We start from the raw sequence: 17,494 nt of genomic DNA, 5'->3' as shown, positions 1-17,494 counted from the left end.
CACAAACCATTTCCCAAGCATTCCATTACAACTAAGCATTAACATTGCCTAAAATCATGCATAAATTGCACTTCAACCTATGCCACCATTCAAAGATTTAACAAATGCATAACACTTATATATATACATGCCACAAAATTGAGCTTCAAAATGATTAAAATACTACCAAATCAATAACAAGATAGTTTGATCTTCTTGACAATCCACATGGCACGTTCTGCAAGTTAGCAATCTATAGAAAAAGGGAAAACAATTGGGTGAGCATTTCAAATATTTAGTAAGTTCATAGGCATTAAGCAACAACTTACCTCAATTTACAACTTAATTCAATAAAATACTAGCTTTACGAGTTTGCCTAAACATGGCAACCACATATCAACAAGGTGAGTATCAAAATATATCACATCATATAGTAATTCAAACATATAACATTTCCATTCACTTATATTCAACATTTAGTCAATTCAATATCAATTTTAGATCACTTTCCATCTATTTATCAACAATACATCCAATTTCAATTTAATGTCAATCATTGTTATTTCATTCCTAATTCGAATTTCGAATTGAATTAATTGATTTGTCACATTTCCATATTGGCCCTTCGGGCTTGTATAATAGATTTGTATGGCCTTTCACATGCTATTGATATTCGTACATCGAAATATGTATTTGTAGACACTCAATTTTTCCCGGGCCCAGAAATAAGTCCAAAAACAAAAATAATAAACCCCAAAAAAAAACGAAGTCCAAGTTCAGTCCAGAATTACAAATATAATTTGGCCCAATCGAAATGGCCTATTACTTGAAAAGATTTAAGGTCCATCTACAAGCTTGACTCATATGAAAATATAATCTTCAATGATATGCAATCTTAGATATGATACAATCATACAATCTTAGATATGATTGCAATCTTAGATATGATATGCAATCTTAGAAGATATAATTTTGTATTCTTAGAGATTTAATTTGTAGATACCTTTTAATCTTAAATGTTGATGCAATTGATCTGTACCGTTGGATTTGAGGAGGTTCAACTATAAATAGAGGCCTCTCCCTTCATTGTAAACACACTGGAGTGTTGGGAAACAATAAAATTTTTGAGAGCTTTCACTCAAATTTCTCTCCCTCTTACGTTCTTATTTTCTACGGTTTGTTTTTATTTTATTCTTTATTCATCTTCGTTTTTCAACCCTTTTTATTTTGATTTAATCCATGTTTCCCGGATTTTTTTATATATTTTAATTTTTTTTAATAATTTTAGTATCATATCAAACTCTTTCATTTTTTAATAATTTTTTTTAGCATTACTCTTAGTAAATTATTTTTTAAAATTTTATTCAAATCATTATTTTAAAAAAATATATTTCATTTAATTGTCATATTTTATCCAAAAGTTTTTCTAAAATGAGACAATGTTTTTCGTATTTAGGAATTCGGGAAATAGTGCCTTAACATGCTGGGTTGCGATTTCCCGTTTGTCTAAATGCTTAAAGTATCCTTCTAAATAGATTTTGTAAATCACGAGATGATTTCAGTTACGAGAGTTTAAGAATATCGTGTTCTATCATGCTGGATATGATGTTTGTATTCTTTCGGAGCTAAGGAATCTCGATTTTTCAACTTAAATAATTCTGGTTTTAAAAAAGGGATGCTATTTTTAAATCCTTTCAAATTTTTGACATTAAGACAGAAAATTATTCAATTTGGTACCAATTTTGGGCGTTGCGAATGTGCTAATCCTTCCTCGTACGTAATCGACTCCTGAACCTGTTTTCTTAATTTTCATAGACCAAAACGTTTTATAAGGTGATCCAATCACACCTAAAAAGGTTGGTGGCGACTCCCGTTTTCGTTTTTCAAAAGTCGATCCCCATTTTTCAAACATCCCTTTAAAAAATAGTTTCGACAGCTTGGCGACTCCACTGGGGACTTAAGAGAGTCAAGCCAAGAAATTGAGTATTTTCTGTCTTAATGTCGGAAGTTTGGAAAATTTAAAATTGGATCCTTTTTACACGTGTTTGTTGCATATGTTTGTTACCTTGTTGTTGTACATTGCATTTGCATGACCGTTGTGGTCACACCCTTAAGTGGGAGTGAGAAGCTACGCTTTCGTAAGGTTTTCACCTTCGTATGAGCTAGTGGATTGCTTCCGGGATACGTACCTATGTCTTCGTGAGATTTTCATCTCCGTATGGCCATAGGGATATGTGTCCCCCTGAACTGAACTTGGTCTATATGAGCCTATAATGGGTGAAGACCAAGGAATCTTGCAATACCCCTACCCGTATTCATTGCCGGAATAGGGTACGAGGCATTACCGGAGTTTACGAATTAATTTTTTTTTTTCAATTCAACATATTTTCATGATAGATTCATGCATTTATATAAGATAACGTCATCAAATATCTATAACCAGGTTTGTTAACCATACTAATGGCTAACTTTACATTCATTTCACGTTAACATTTACTTTGTTAGCTTATACATGCCATTGATTTCCAAAATAAAGTTTTTTATATACCGAAATCCTGAGGTTGACAGTGTGATATGTCTCCGACCAAATCCGACCTCCGAGCTCTTAACACTACAAAACAGGGAAAAAGGAAACGGGGTAAGCACTTTGTGCTTAGTAAGCTCATGTAACAAGAATTATACTTACCTAATGTTTTCAATACAATATAATAAACATTCATATATCCATTCAATGCATTATTACCCTAACATGCACAAACTCAACATTCAAGTTAGTGCAATAATTTCCATGTATCAATAATATATATATATATATATATATACCATGATTGATGTACTAATCAATACCATGATTTTCATTCCCTTATTATTTTTCATATTTATCCCGTTGAATTTATCGGAATTTCGATGGATTTTCAGAGGTACACTTTTTAGTGTACAATTCCGGGTCCGTCAATTCATATTCATGTGCGCACATTTCCATTTCGAGAGCACACTCATGAACCTCAACCTTGCAATGGGATTACCATCGAGCTAAATCCTGCAACGACAATTACTCTAATGAGCTTGGATCTGAATTACAGTCCAGGCTAAATTGACCTAATTCGGATTACCCGTCCGGCTAAATCCATTTTACACATATTCTTCGGAGGGCTATATCAGGATAGGATCACCCGTCCGGGCTTGATCTTTTTTACCGTCAATTCATTTTCAGAGATCCATCGAATTTTCCTTTCATTCAACCGGGATTTCTTCCCATTTTATCAAATATATCAATGTTTCATTAATTTTCATACAATGAACACTCAAATCATATTCACATCAATAACATACAATCTCAAGCATTTCAGAATATAATTCAAGTTACACGAACTTACCTTGATACTTGTTTGTAAACAGTAAAAATTTATTAATCCCGAACTTTTTCCTTTCCTCGATCTAGCTTCGTATTTGAATCTTCTGGATCTAAATAAATAAATTTAATTATCAATTTAATACATTTCATGTTCATATGCAACATTCTCTATAATTCAACTATTATTTATAGTTCATTCAAAGCTGTCTACTTGAGTCATAGTCACTAAATTATTTATAAATTTAGCTACGGAACTCCAAATTAAGATCCGTTAATTTTCCCTGAAACTAGACTCATATATATTTTTACCATAAAATTTTCAGAATTTTTGGTTTAGCCAATCAGTACAGTTTATTCTTAAAAGTCACCCCTGTTCTGTTGTCTAACAGTTCTGACCCTTCTTCACTAAAAATAAATTATCTCTTTATACAGAATTCAAATGATGTTCTTGTTTATTTCTATTAAAAATAGACTCATTCAGAATTCTATACATATAAATTTAAGTCCCTAATTATTTTTATTCAATTTTTTATAATTTTTCAAAGTCAGAACAGGGGAACCCGAATTCATTCTGACCTTGTCTCACAAAATTCATTATATCTCACAATTTACAAATCCATTGCTTACAATATTTCTTCTATGAGAAACTAGACTCAATAAGCTTTAATTCCATATTTTGTTCATCTTCTAATTCGATTCCTACAATTGTTGGTGATTTTTCAAATTTAGTCTACTGCTGCTGTCCAAACTGTTTTAGTGCAAGCTGTTTATTACCATTTTTCCCCTAAGCTTTTAATAAATGATAATTTCGTCCCTACTCAATTAGCCTCTCAATTGAGCTGATTTTTCTCAATTAACATTTTATTCTATCACCTTAAACTAGTTTACAACCTTCAGGAATTAGAATTTCAGCAATAGACTTTAATTCCAAACATTTTCACAATTAGGTCCCAAAAATCAATTTCCATTGAAATTGCCTAATAAAATCATCTCATAAACAAATTAAAGCTTTAATTTCATTCTATTTCATCATAAACTTACAGCACTCAACCATGGTGACTTTAAATTTCATTCATGAAATCAAAAACTAATGAATTTAATAGTAGGAACTAGTTGTAAAAGTCTTAGAAACACAAAAATTACAAGAAAAAGGCAAGGATTAACTCACTTGGTGCAAAATTTATGAAATACCAGCTTAGAGAACCCTCCTATGGCGTTTTTAGCTGCTGGAATTGAAGAGAAATGAAGAGAAATCTAGATATTTCCTATTTAGTCCTAGTTCTATTTAGTTAATTTTGCAATATTCTAATTTTACCCTTAATTTATCAATTTTTCTGCTGATTTCATACCCTTGCCGTCCAGCCCAAATAACTTTTGGGTCTAATTGCCTTTTATATCCTTTCTCATTAGACTAATAAGCTATTTAATCACCATACCAACTTTTACACCTATTACAATTCAGTCCTTTTCATTTAATTGACTACCCAAACATTAAAATTTCCTAACGAAATTTTAATACCACATTAATAACATTTCATAAATATTTATAAAATTATTTTTGACTCGGTTTTACGAGATAGAGGTCCCGATACCTTATTTTACCCAATTTCTTCAATAATTTCTTTTTCTAACTAATCACTAAATTGATAAAATTTTCCTATCAATATTTTCATACGATTTTCCTATCATATAAATTTTCAAGCAAAAATATTGAAATAAATTTCTCTTTAAATCGGATTTGTGGTTACGAAACTACTGTTCCGATAACATTAAATTTACGCCATTACAAATCTGCTGGTTCAGGTACCCTGGCTTTAGAGCTAAAACTCATATAGTGAACTTTAAGTGCTTACCCTAGGGAAAATAGTGATAGCCTTTAGTAAGCTACCCTTGTAAGTACTTGTTTATCATTTCTTATATATATGATACTGACCTATTTTATTTTGCTATCATTGCATGTCATTCAATATTCAAAGGTATCGATTCACGGTTCGATTTCTGAGTTAGAAAGTTTTGTAATAGGGAACGAATATCTTGATAAAGTGGAGGACAATGCCTCTGTCTGTACCTGGTAAGAGAAAACCTAGTTAGAAAAAAGAGATAGTGTTACTGAGGGGCATACATCGGAATTATGGGACTTCACCCGTATTAATTCGATGCAGAATGAGTTTCAAGAGTTGAGAGATATTTGGGCCCAATGGGATGACGAGGCTAAGCAGCTTTTCTATCAGAATTATGGAGACATTCCCTATTTGTTAGACGTCAAAGTAGATAGGCACTTGTTTCGAGCTATGGTACAGTTCTGGAACCCTGCTTATAGTTGCTTTACATTTGGTGATGTTGATCTTGTACCTACTTTGGAGGAGTATACGACTTTACTGCGTTGCCCAAGGATTCAGGGTCACAAGGCTTATGTTAGGCCTGCTAGTCTTCCAACTTTTGCAAAAAAATTGGTGATGATTACTGGGATGAGTGAGCAGTGAGCTATAGCTCGTATACAACAAAAGGGTGATAGTAAGTGCGTTCCATGGGCCATTTTGAGGGATTTGATATCGACACATCCAAATGTAAAGAAAAGGGTCGATGTCCTAGCTTTGAGTATTTATGGCATGGTGATTTTCCCGAAGGCGTTGGGGCACATAGATGAGGCTGTCGCGGATTTATTCGATCACGTTGGTAAGCAGAATACACCGGTACCAGCAATCTTAGCTAAGACATTTAGATCTTTGAGTGCATGTCGGAGGGCTGGCGAGGGAAGATTTATTGGATGTGCGCAATTGTTGCTAGTCTGGTTCCATAGCCACTTCTGGAAGCTTGATAAGGTTCCTTGCGGAGTATTCTTTGAGGGTTATTCTCCCTTAAAGGAAGCAGTAGACATGCCTGGGAGAGATGACATTTCAGAGGAGAGGTGGGTAGATATTCTTCAGAATCTTCAAGAGCAAGATGTTATGTGGAAGGCTCCTTGGTTGGTTCCTAGTGAAGTCATTTACCGCTATGGCAGTTTTGATTGGGTTCCTCTGCCAGGAATTTGAGGAGTAGTTGGATATGCACCATTGCTTGTTCTAAGGCAATATCGGGTGAGGCAGTTTATACCGGTTACACAGGGTCTAGCTCAAAGTGATTTCTTTTATATAGGAGATCACTATAAGAAGAAGATGCAAGAGATTTCTGAGGCTTGGAATAAGTCTTTCTGTATGAAGATCTTGACCGAAGGCTCGACGTCAATCCTTGAGTATAAAGGGTGGTTTAGTAGGAGAGTCAATGATAATGTCCCTAGACCAATTTTGAGAGTGGCTCGATCATTAGAGAAGAGCTTACGAGTGATTCCATCAGAGTTGGAGGTTATGAAGCAAGAGTTTGAGAGAAAGAATTCGGAGATTGAAAAGAGGATTGAAAAGGTCGAAGAGGAAAAAATGTGCTTAAGTCTCGATGTCGATGTTCAAAAGATGGAAGTCGAGAAGGTGAAAAAGGAAAAGAGAAAGATCGAGGAAGATCAAAATGATTTAAAGACGCACTACAAAAATGCCCAAGTAACGTTGAAAAGGGTCGGATTAGGGAGATCTCCAGAGCAGTGGCAGCAAGAGATTCAGGAAGAAAGAGCCAAAGTCGAGTATTGGGAGAAGAGTTCCAAGAGATGCAGTCGCATAATCAGGCCCTAGAGAAGGAAAATCAAGGATTAAAAACTAAGGTGGCTAAACTTGGACGATCTCTTCATCATCACTGAAGTCGTAACCTTGCAATCGAGTTAAAGGCAAGCTTGAATAAGATAGATGAAATGAAGCACAATATTGGAAGGTTAGAAGCAACACTACAGGGCTGTGAGCTACGGATTGAGCAACTCGAGGCAAGAGAAGAACAGTGGAAGGGAGAACTTCACCATCTTCAGGATCAAGTTGGAAATAGGGATTATCTTATGGGGGAAGCCTTAGTTCAGATTCGAGAGGTTGCTGAACACTTGCAGGATTTGGCAGTACAAGCTAGAACGCTGAGTATAATGTATAAGTTATCGTCAGACAGAGGACGAGAGTTAACATTGTTATTAGATAGGGTTAAGACTCTAGGCCTACGGGCGAAAGCGTATTTGTAATCCATTTTATGAAAAGATTTTTGTTCCTTAAATAACGTTTTTTAAAATGAAATTGAATCAGAATCGACATCGACATCGTCTTGCATTCATGCATTTGCATTTCATAGCATCTCATTGTATCATATGTATTCAAGTTTATAGAAAGACCCTAATTAGTTAAAATTAATAGGGAGAAAGAGAGTAAGAGAAAGAAAATCTGGAAATTGGGCCGAATATATACGAAGTAGACTTCTTGGTGATGGATATCAAGCGCTCCTACAATTGCTTATTAGGGAGGCCATAGATACATTCAGCGGGAGCGGTGCCCTCATCGTTGCACCAAAAATTAAAGTTAGTGACGGATAGACAGTTAGTAACCATCAATGCGGAGGAGGATATTATAGCCGCAGTCACTAGCAAGGCCCCTTATGTCGAGACGAACGAAGAGTCTATTGAATGTTCCTTTCGCTCTTTAGAATTTGTGAATGTGACCTTCATTTCAGAAGGGAGTGAGCCACCGGCGCCAAAGATAGCAAGAGCCAAAATGATGGATCTACAAATGATAGTGGGAAAGGGAGCCTTACCAGGAATGGGGTTAGAAAAATACCTGCAATAAGGAACTCAAATCCCAGAACTAAAAGAGAAGAGAGATCGTTTTGGTCTGTGCTTCAAGCCAGACTATAAGCCAAGAGAGAAGAACGGCGCGCCTTAATAGAAGAAAAGTGGAGTGGGAGCCGATGACATTCCCTCCAATATCCCAAACCTTTATATCAGGAGGGTTACTTTTAGAAGAAGGTCATCAGATTAACGCTATACACGACAAAGGATCGGAGCAAGGAAACCTTGAGGGCATTCGCCTTTACGAACCGGGAGGCTCTCTGAACAATTGGACTATGGAGGAACTTCCTGTAGTCTTTAGGAATTTTCTAGAGTAATTCTCGAAACATTCTTGTTACTCTAGAGCGTAGGAATAACAGGATTTCATTTGTGAAATGGGCTTACAATCATCTATTATTTTTTAATAAAGCATAACTTTTATCAATTTGAACGAGTATTGTTTCATTTTTATCAACCAATATTCCGTTAAATTTTGGCAATTCTTATTCTTTCATTCATAGCACATAAATAATCATTCTTAAATTCATTCATTCTTTTTATATTCTTTATACTTCACAGATCCCTAGATATCAATGACATGAGTATTGATATTACAAATCCTGATTTTTCTCGTGAGCAAGACATGTATTTAGAGGAATCACAGGATTTTGAAGATGTCCAGGATTGTGATGTGTCTCTAGATCTTTTGAGGATGGTGAAATAGGAGGAGAAACAAATCATGCCACATGAGAAAGAGGCAGTAGAGAATGTAGCCCTAGAGGAAGGGAAAGAGGTGAAAATTGGCACGCATATTGCTGATGATATAAGGCAAGGGCTGATTGAGTTGTTATGTGAGTTCAAGGATATCTTCGCATGGTCCTATCAAGATATGCCAGGGTTAAATACTGATATTGTGGTGCATCGTCTTCCAATAAGACAGGATTGTAAACCAGTTCAACAGAAGTTGCGAAGAATGAGACCAGATATCGTGTTAAAAATAAAAGATGAAGTCAAGAAACAGTTCGATGCAGGATTCTTACAAGAGGTGAAGTATTCTGAATGAGTAGCTAACATTGTACCAGTTTCTGAGAAGGATGGGAAGGTACGAATGTGTGTTGATTACAGGGATCTGAACAAAACTAGCCCAAAAGATAATTTCCCTCTGTCTCACATAGACACTTTGGTAGACAACACAGCGGGATATTCGTTGTTCTCCTTCATGGATGGTTTTTCAGGGTACAATCAGATAAAGATGCATCTTGAAGACATGGACAAAACCACCTTCATAACCTTGTGGGGGAATTTTTGTTACAAGGTAATGCCCTTTAGGCTAAAGAATGCAGGGGAAACATACCAAAGGGCTATGGTGACCTTATTTCACGATATGATGCACAAGGAAATTAAGGTGTATGTTGATGATATGATTGCCAAATCTCGAACAGAGGAGGAACATATTGAGGTTTGAAAGAAACTATTCTTGAGATTAAGAAAGTTTCAGTTAAAATTTAATTCGGCAAAGTGCACTTTTGAAGCCAGGTCGAGGAAGTTACTAGGTTTTGTGGTCAGTGAAAAAGGAATAGAAGTTGATTCAGACAAAGTTAGAGCCATACAAGATTTGCCTTCACCTAGTACTCAGAAAGAAGTTCGGGGTTTTCTTGGAAGGTTGAATTATATTACTCGGTTTATTTCACAATTAACTGAGAAATGTGATCCTATATTTTGCCTCCTTAGAAAACACAACCAAGGTACTTGGGATGAGGAATGCCAGAGTGCTTTCGATAAGGTTAAGCAATACTTGTTAAATACTCCTGTGTTATCTCCACCTAATCCAGGTAGACCATTAATTCTGTACTTATCAGTGTTTAGCAATTCTATGGGATGTGTGCTTGGCCAACATGACGAGTTGAGAAGAAAGGAGAAGGCGATATACTACCTCAGCAAGAAATTCACAGAGTGTGAGATGAGATATTCTCCAATTGAAAAATTGTGTTGTGATTTAATTTGGACGACTAGAAGGTTAAGACAGTACATGCTATATCATACTACTTGGCTTATTTCAAAATTTGATCCTTTGAAGTATATGACGAAGTCAACAGCTTTGAATGAGAGAATGGCAAGGTGGCAAATTCTGCTTTTAGAGTTTGACATAGAAGACTAGGAGCCGTTGGATTTTGATTTCCTAAATGAAGAGTTGATGTGTATAGCAACTTTAGAGGATTATCCTTGAAAGCTAAGCTTTGATAGGGCATCCAATGCGGTGGGAAATGGAATTGGGGCAATCTTGATATCCCCAAATGGTGATTATTATCCATTCACGTGCAAGTTGGATTTTGATTGCACAAACAATATGGCTGAGTATGAAGCGTGCATCATGGGACTCCGAGCAGCTATAAAACGAATAATAAGAACCTTGGAAGTTTATGGAGACTCCGCGTTGGTAACTTACCAGCTTAAACGTGAATGTGAGACAATGGATCCTAAATTGATCAATTATTGAAAGGTAGTTTTGGGGTTACTTGAGGAGTTCGATGACATCACTTTCAATTATATCCCACGAGACGAAAACCAGATGGCAGATGCTCTAGCAACCTTGGCTTCAATGATTAAAGTGAATAAAGAGGAGGAGATGAGACCCATTCAGATGAGTATCTTCGAGGCTCCAGCTCACTGTTGTAACATTGAGGAAGAAGAAAAGGATGATAACCCTTGGTATCAGGATATATTGCGATATGTGAGAGATCATAAATACCCAGATTAAGTAACTAAAAATGATAAGCGAACTTTAAGGAGATTAGCCTGCGACTACGTTTTGGATGGGGACATCTTGTACAAAAGAAGAAAGGACCAAGTACTGTTGAGATGTGTTGACGCCGTGGAAGCTAAGTTAATCTTGAAAGAAGTTCACGAGGGTGTTTGTGGGACGTACGCTAATAGTTTCACGATGGCTAGACAAATCATGAGGTTTGGATATTATTGGTCTACTTTGGAAGGGGATTGTATCAACTACGCCAAAGAATGCCATAAATGTCAGATTTATGGAGACAATATTCATGTACCACCTTCACCTCTACACGTTATGACTTCTCCATAGCCTTTTTCTATGTGGGGCATGGATGTCATTGGGCCAATATCACCAAAAACTTCAAATGAGGATCGCTTTATTTTTGTGGTCATTGATTACTTCACGAAGTGGGTAGAGGCTGCTTCTTATGCGAATGTTACAAGTCGGCTGTAAGTCATTTCTTGAAGAAAGAGATTATTTGTCGGTATGGGATGCCTGAAAGGATCATATCAGACAATGCACTGAACTTGAACAACAAAACTATAGCAGAAGTTTGCAGTTAGTTCAGGATTAAGCATCATAACTCTTCGCCGTATCGCCTAAAGATGAATGGGGCAGTGGAAGCTGCTAACAAAAATATCAAGAAGATAGTAGGGGAAATAACTGAAACCTACAGAGACTAGCATGAGAAGTTACCATTTACACTCTTAGCTTACCAAACGTCTGTCAGAACCTCTACGGGGCAACTCCTTTCTCGTTGATTTATGAGACGGAAGCAGTGTTACCCATTGAAGTGAAAATACCGTCTCTTTGAGTCTTGTCAGAGATAAAGTTGAATGAAGCTGAATGGATACAATCGCGATATGATCAGTTGAACTTGATTGAGCAAAAGAGGCTAAAGGTCATTCGTCATGGTCAGATGTATCAGAAGTGAATGATGCGAGCTTACGACAAGAAAATACGACCAAGAGAATTCCACGAGGAGGATCTTGTGCTGAAAAAGATCCTCCCTATTCAGAAGGACTTTAGAGGAAAATAGATGCCAAATTGGGAAGGGCCGTATGTCGTGAAGAAGGCCTTCTCTAGGGGTGCATTGATCTGAACGAAAATGGATGGGAAGAGTTTGCCCAATCCAGTGAATTTAGACTCAGTCAAAAAGTACTTTGTCTAAAAGAGAGAAGAATTCAGGGTGAAAACCCGTAAAAGGCGCCTTGAATTTTTGAAAAAATAAAAAATAAAAAAAATGGAGAGGCCAAGGTGAAAACCCGTAAAAGGCGCCTTGTGACCAAAGGGGTTTTGAGTTAAAAATCCGAAAAGGCAGCTCAAATTTTGAAGAGCACACAGTAATCTTGCTATATCTGATTCAACGAAGAGTGAAACGCGTTGCATATCGGGGCATCAACGAAGTACTTTAGATCTTTTAAACACATGTTGAATTCAAGAAAGTCTTCATGGAGCTAGCATATAAACGCTCAAGCGGTGATATCTAGGGCATCTAACTTTTGTCCTGTTTACTATCTTTAGATTCTTTTTCTTTTCAAAGATAGCCTTTCAGATTAATTTCCTTTTTATTTTTGACAAATTTATTCAAATCTAATTATTCTCAAGATTAAATTTATCTTTCATTATTCTTAAAGTATTTTGCATTAAAATAATGATAGATGAACTAAATAATTTTCACAAATGAAGTTTTGCTAATTCCTCTGGAAATTTCTAGATAATACAAGAAACTAAAACAGAATAATTTTTCGAAGAATTCACGTAAGTGAGGTTTGAAAGAACTCGATGAAATTCTTTCTTTAGTCCAAAATGATGATTGGACAAATCAAACGATTCGATCCAAAGAGAGGATCATCTTACAGACATTTTTGGTGGGTCATAGCATTTAAAGAATGGTACAAACCCACAGGCTGAGTAGGAATGATACTTCGAGAGAAAAAAGGATAAACTTCGACGAAAGAATGAGTGGTGACGTCTGGAATAGGGGTCATATTCATAAACATTTTACATTATAACAGGTTTAATTAGGAGCATTTGAGTCACTTCGATCATAGCATCCTAATCATTAGGCATGAACTCATACACATTATATAGGTTATGTCCTTCAAGGGACAATGAAGATTGATGCGCCTTAACCCCCTAAGCAGTAGGGTAATAGGCTAAAGCATAGCAGATTTGACCTTCAGGTGTTTATGCTAAAGCGGATCTAAGATGATTTAACATCTCTGTATTGTCAGAGAACAAATCGAAGAAACAGATTTGGCATCTCCATATTCGATGGAAAACAGATCGAAGACATAGCAGATCTAACCTTCGGATGTTTTCACATCGAAGTAGATCCAAGATGATTTGGCATCCTTGAGTTGACAATGAGCAGATCGAAGACATAGCAGATTGGGCTTTCACGTGTTTACGCTGAAGCAGATCTAAGATGATTTGGCATCTCTGTACTGTCAGAGAATAAATCGAAGAAACAGATTTGGCATCTCCATATTCGACGGAGAGCAAATCGAAGACATAGCAGATCTGACCTTCATTGAAGCAGATCCAAGATGATTTGGAATCTCTGTATTAGACAGGGAGCAGATCGAAGACACAACAGATCTGACCTTCATTGAAGCAGATCCAAGATGATTTGGCATTTCTGTATTAGATGGGGAGCAGATTGAAGACATAACAGATTGGACCTTTATTGAAGCAGATCCAAGATGATTTGGCATCTCTGTATTAGACGGGAAGCAGATCGAAGACATAGCAGATCTGACCTTCATGTATTTACATCGAAGCAGATCCAAGATGACAAATTTGGCATCTCTGTATTAGACGGGGAGCAAATCGGAGATAACAGATTTGGCATCTCTGTATTGGACGGGGAGCAGATTGAAGAAGCAGATTTGGCGTCTCTGTATTAGACGGGGAGTAGATCGAATATAACAGATTTGGCGTCTCTGTATTAGACGGGGAGCAGATCAAAGATAGCAGATATCGCCTTCTTGAGTTGCAGTAAAGCAGATTGAAGCCGTCAAGAGGCCATTTAAAGAAGATCAAGGATCAAGAACTCAAGACTCGGCGAGCCCGGGCAAAATTGGTCCTTTTATAGTCTTTGCTCTATTCCTGCTACACAGCAATGAGCAAAGAGGGACAGCTGTAGACATTCAATTTTGCCCGGGCCCAGAAATAAGTACAAAAAAAATAATAATAAACCAAAAAAAAACGAAGTTCAAGTTCAGTCCAGAATTACAAATATAATTTGGCCCGATCGGAATGGCCCATTACTTGAAAAGATTTAAGGTCCATCTACAAGCTTGACTCATATGGAAATATAATCTTCAATGATATGCAATCTTAGATATGATACAATCTTAGATATGATTGCAATCTTAGATATGATATGCAATCTTAGAAGATATAATTTTGTAATCTTTGAGATTTAATTTGTAGATACCTTTTAATCTTAACTGTTGATGTAATTGATCTGTACAATTGGATTTGAGGAGGTTCAACTATAAATAGAGGCCTCTCCCTTCATTGTAAACACACTGGAGTTTTGGGAAACAATAAAATTTTTTAGAGCTTTCACTCAAATTTTTCTCCCTCTTACGTTCTTATTTTCTACGGTTTGTTTTTATTTTATTCTTTGTTCATTTCGTTTTTCAGCCCTTTTTATTTTGATTTAATCCATGTTTCCCGGATTTTTTTATATATTTTAATTTTTTAATAACTTTAGTATCATATCAAACTCTTTCATTTTTAATAATTTTTTTAGTATTACTCTTAGTAAATTATTTTTAAAATTTTATTCAAATCATTATTTTAAAAATATATATTTCATTTAATTGTCATATTTTATCCAAAAGTTTTTCTAAAATGAGGCAATGTTTTTGTATTTAGGAATTGGAAAATAGTGCACTAACATGTCTGGGTTGTAATTTCCGTTTGTCTAAATGCCTAAAGTATCCTTCTAAATAGATTTTGTAAATCACGAAATAATTTCAGTTACGAGAGTTTAAGAATATCGTGTCCTATCATGCTGGATATGATGTTTGTATTCTTTCGAGCTAAGGAATCTCGATTTTCAACTTAAATAATTCGGTTTTAAAAAGGGATCCTATTTTAAATCCTTTCAAATTTTAACATTAAGACGAAAACTATTCAATTTGGTACCAATTTTGGGCGTTATAGGTGCTAATCCTTCCTCGTACGTAACTGACTCCCGAACCTATTTTCTTAATTTTTTTAGACCAAAACGTTTTATAAGGTGATCTAATCACACCTAAAAAGATTGGTGGTGACTCCCGTTTTCGTTTTTCAAAAGTCAATCCCCATTTTTCAAACACCCCTTTAAAAAATGGTTTCGACAGTATTTATATCATCAAATCATAATATCAACACAATTCGAATATCATTTATCCAGTTTACATTTTATATCTTTATTAACTTGACTTGGACTCGATCAGATACACGGATCCAACCAACACACCAATTTGGCACTCAATGCCTCATTGAACAATTCCAAAGTTAATAGTTTGTAACATCCCAAACCCGGTCTAGACGTTATGACCAGATCTTGAAGGTTCCATCGACCACCCAAAAAATTTACTTGTTTACTTTATTTAAGCATTGTTTGTTCTTGTATAAACAATTTTGCAAAACTCGTTTTACTATCTTATTTTTAGAAAACTTTACTATTGTTAAGCGAGAGTCTTTTAAAACATTCGTCATCTATTATCCGGTTGATTTAAAAAAATATATATTGTTAACTTATTTAACTTTCAGAAAACTCAATTTGCTTATTTTGATTTGCAACAGAAAAGCTCATGATTTTATCAACTTTAAAAACAAACGTGCGACCAGTTTAGTTAATAGAAAAATCTTGCAGTTTAATCAAACTAACTTCCAAAAACCTATCAAGAGCTCAAAACCATTAATAAAGTCCCAAAGCTATAAACAGTTCATGTTTTAAAATCAAGATAAACCTTAAAATAAAAACTCGTTTGTTTATGAGAATCTAACTCAAAGTTTCCGAACGACGCTTAATCCTAGTCTTGAAAATTACCTGAAAAAGATAAAATAATAGGGTGAGCTAAAAGCTCAGCGTGTATCGAGTCCCAAAAACATAGCAGATAGTCAAATAATGCACAAACAAAACATAGTAGAGCAGAAATTCAGATGCAAGGCATGTTTAGCATTGTAATGTCATAAAGAATAGTTTCTACCCCCAACCACTACACACTGTCTCCGTCCACCCAACACACCAATTAGGGTCATTAAGTACCCATCCAACCAAACACATTAGATTAGTAGTCATGTATCACTAAAAAGTTATGCAGTCAAGCTGCCAAATATAATTATGAAAACCGCTAGATGACACCCATATAACCCTACACGGCCAGGTACGAGGCTAAACACACACTCTTGTGCCATCAACTACCACTTTCCATTTCATACCATTTTACTGTTTTTCAGGTTAAAGACACACATTAATTATTTTCGAGATGTCGACACTACAACAACAATTCGAGGTCTGCACACGACACCCAGAACTTTAATCTATTAGCAATCACACAAAGATTTGGCCTAAGACAATCGGTCAAGACCATTTGGGCATTTGGCTGGTAGAAAAATAACGTAAGTTGGCCTCTAAACTAGGACATTCGACTACTTACCCTTCAGAAGCAGAAGTTGTCGAAATCCTCAATTTTTCGGAAGATTATTTGCCACACGTTCCTCAGCTAAATTGAATTACACAAAAGAAACAATCATATGCCAATAACTACAACTTCTTTAATAAAACCCGAAAACAACGCCTCTAGAAACAAACATATATTACTTATAAGACAAAAGAAAAGTACAATTATTACCAAAATTCATTCTAGAAACTCAAGGTTTGAACAGCAATAAGATAGCAAAAAGAAATGACAAAAGAGAAAAATAAGAAAAGAAAAGGGTTTGGTAGGCAGGAAAATAAGGGAAAATTTGGAAAAGAAAAGGGAAGAGTAACAAATAGAAAAAAACGACAAAGAAAGTGTGCAGAAACCAAAAGTCTAAAAAAAACCAAAAGTTGAGAAAAAATGAGGGAGAGGCAAGAAAAAAGCAAAAATAATTTTTACTTTTGCACACAACAAGATTCAAACTTCAAACCAAAGGGAATAAGGGGATGCTTAATCATTAAACCAGCAACTCATTCTTCTAAATAAATGTACAAAAATTAAAGATAAACTAAACATTCTAAGCCAAATATATGGACAAAAATGATAAAAATTTCCAAGGGAAGGGAATCAAACACAAGACCTCAAGCACAGATCTAAAATACTAACCACTAAACCAGATCAATTACTTAACATATTTTAACACTCAAAAATTATAAACCTAGGGCATTACATAGTCAGCGTCAAGCGCTCAGCGGTATAACCAAAGCAAAAGTTGTGCCCAGCAGTCATTGACACATAGTCGAAGTATCCCATACTCTATTTATCCTATGACATGCCAATTATATCTGACTCTACTTGAACAGTTAATAGGGTAATAATTTATTCAAATCATTATATCGTTCAATCCATGTGTGCCACACGGCCTGGGCACACAGGCGTGGTGTGTCCAAGGTCGTGTGAAGACTAGGCTTAAGTTTTAATTGCACACGGGCTGAAGTCTAAACCCTAAAATTTCTTTCCCAATTTGTCATTTTCTTCTTCTCCAAACAAGCCACCCCTTTTCC

Source organism: Gossypium arboreum, chromosome 2 (genome assembly GCF_025698485.1).
Source record: "Gossypium arboreum isolate Shixiya-1 chromosome 2, ASM2569848v2, whole genome shotgun sequence".
Lineage (NCBI taxonomy): Eukaryota > Viridiplantae > Streptophyta > Magnoliopsida > Malvales > Malvaceae > Gossypium > Gossypium arboreum.
Note: the sequence above shows the minus strand (reverse complement) of the source record.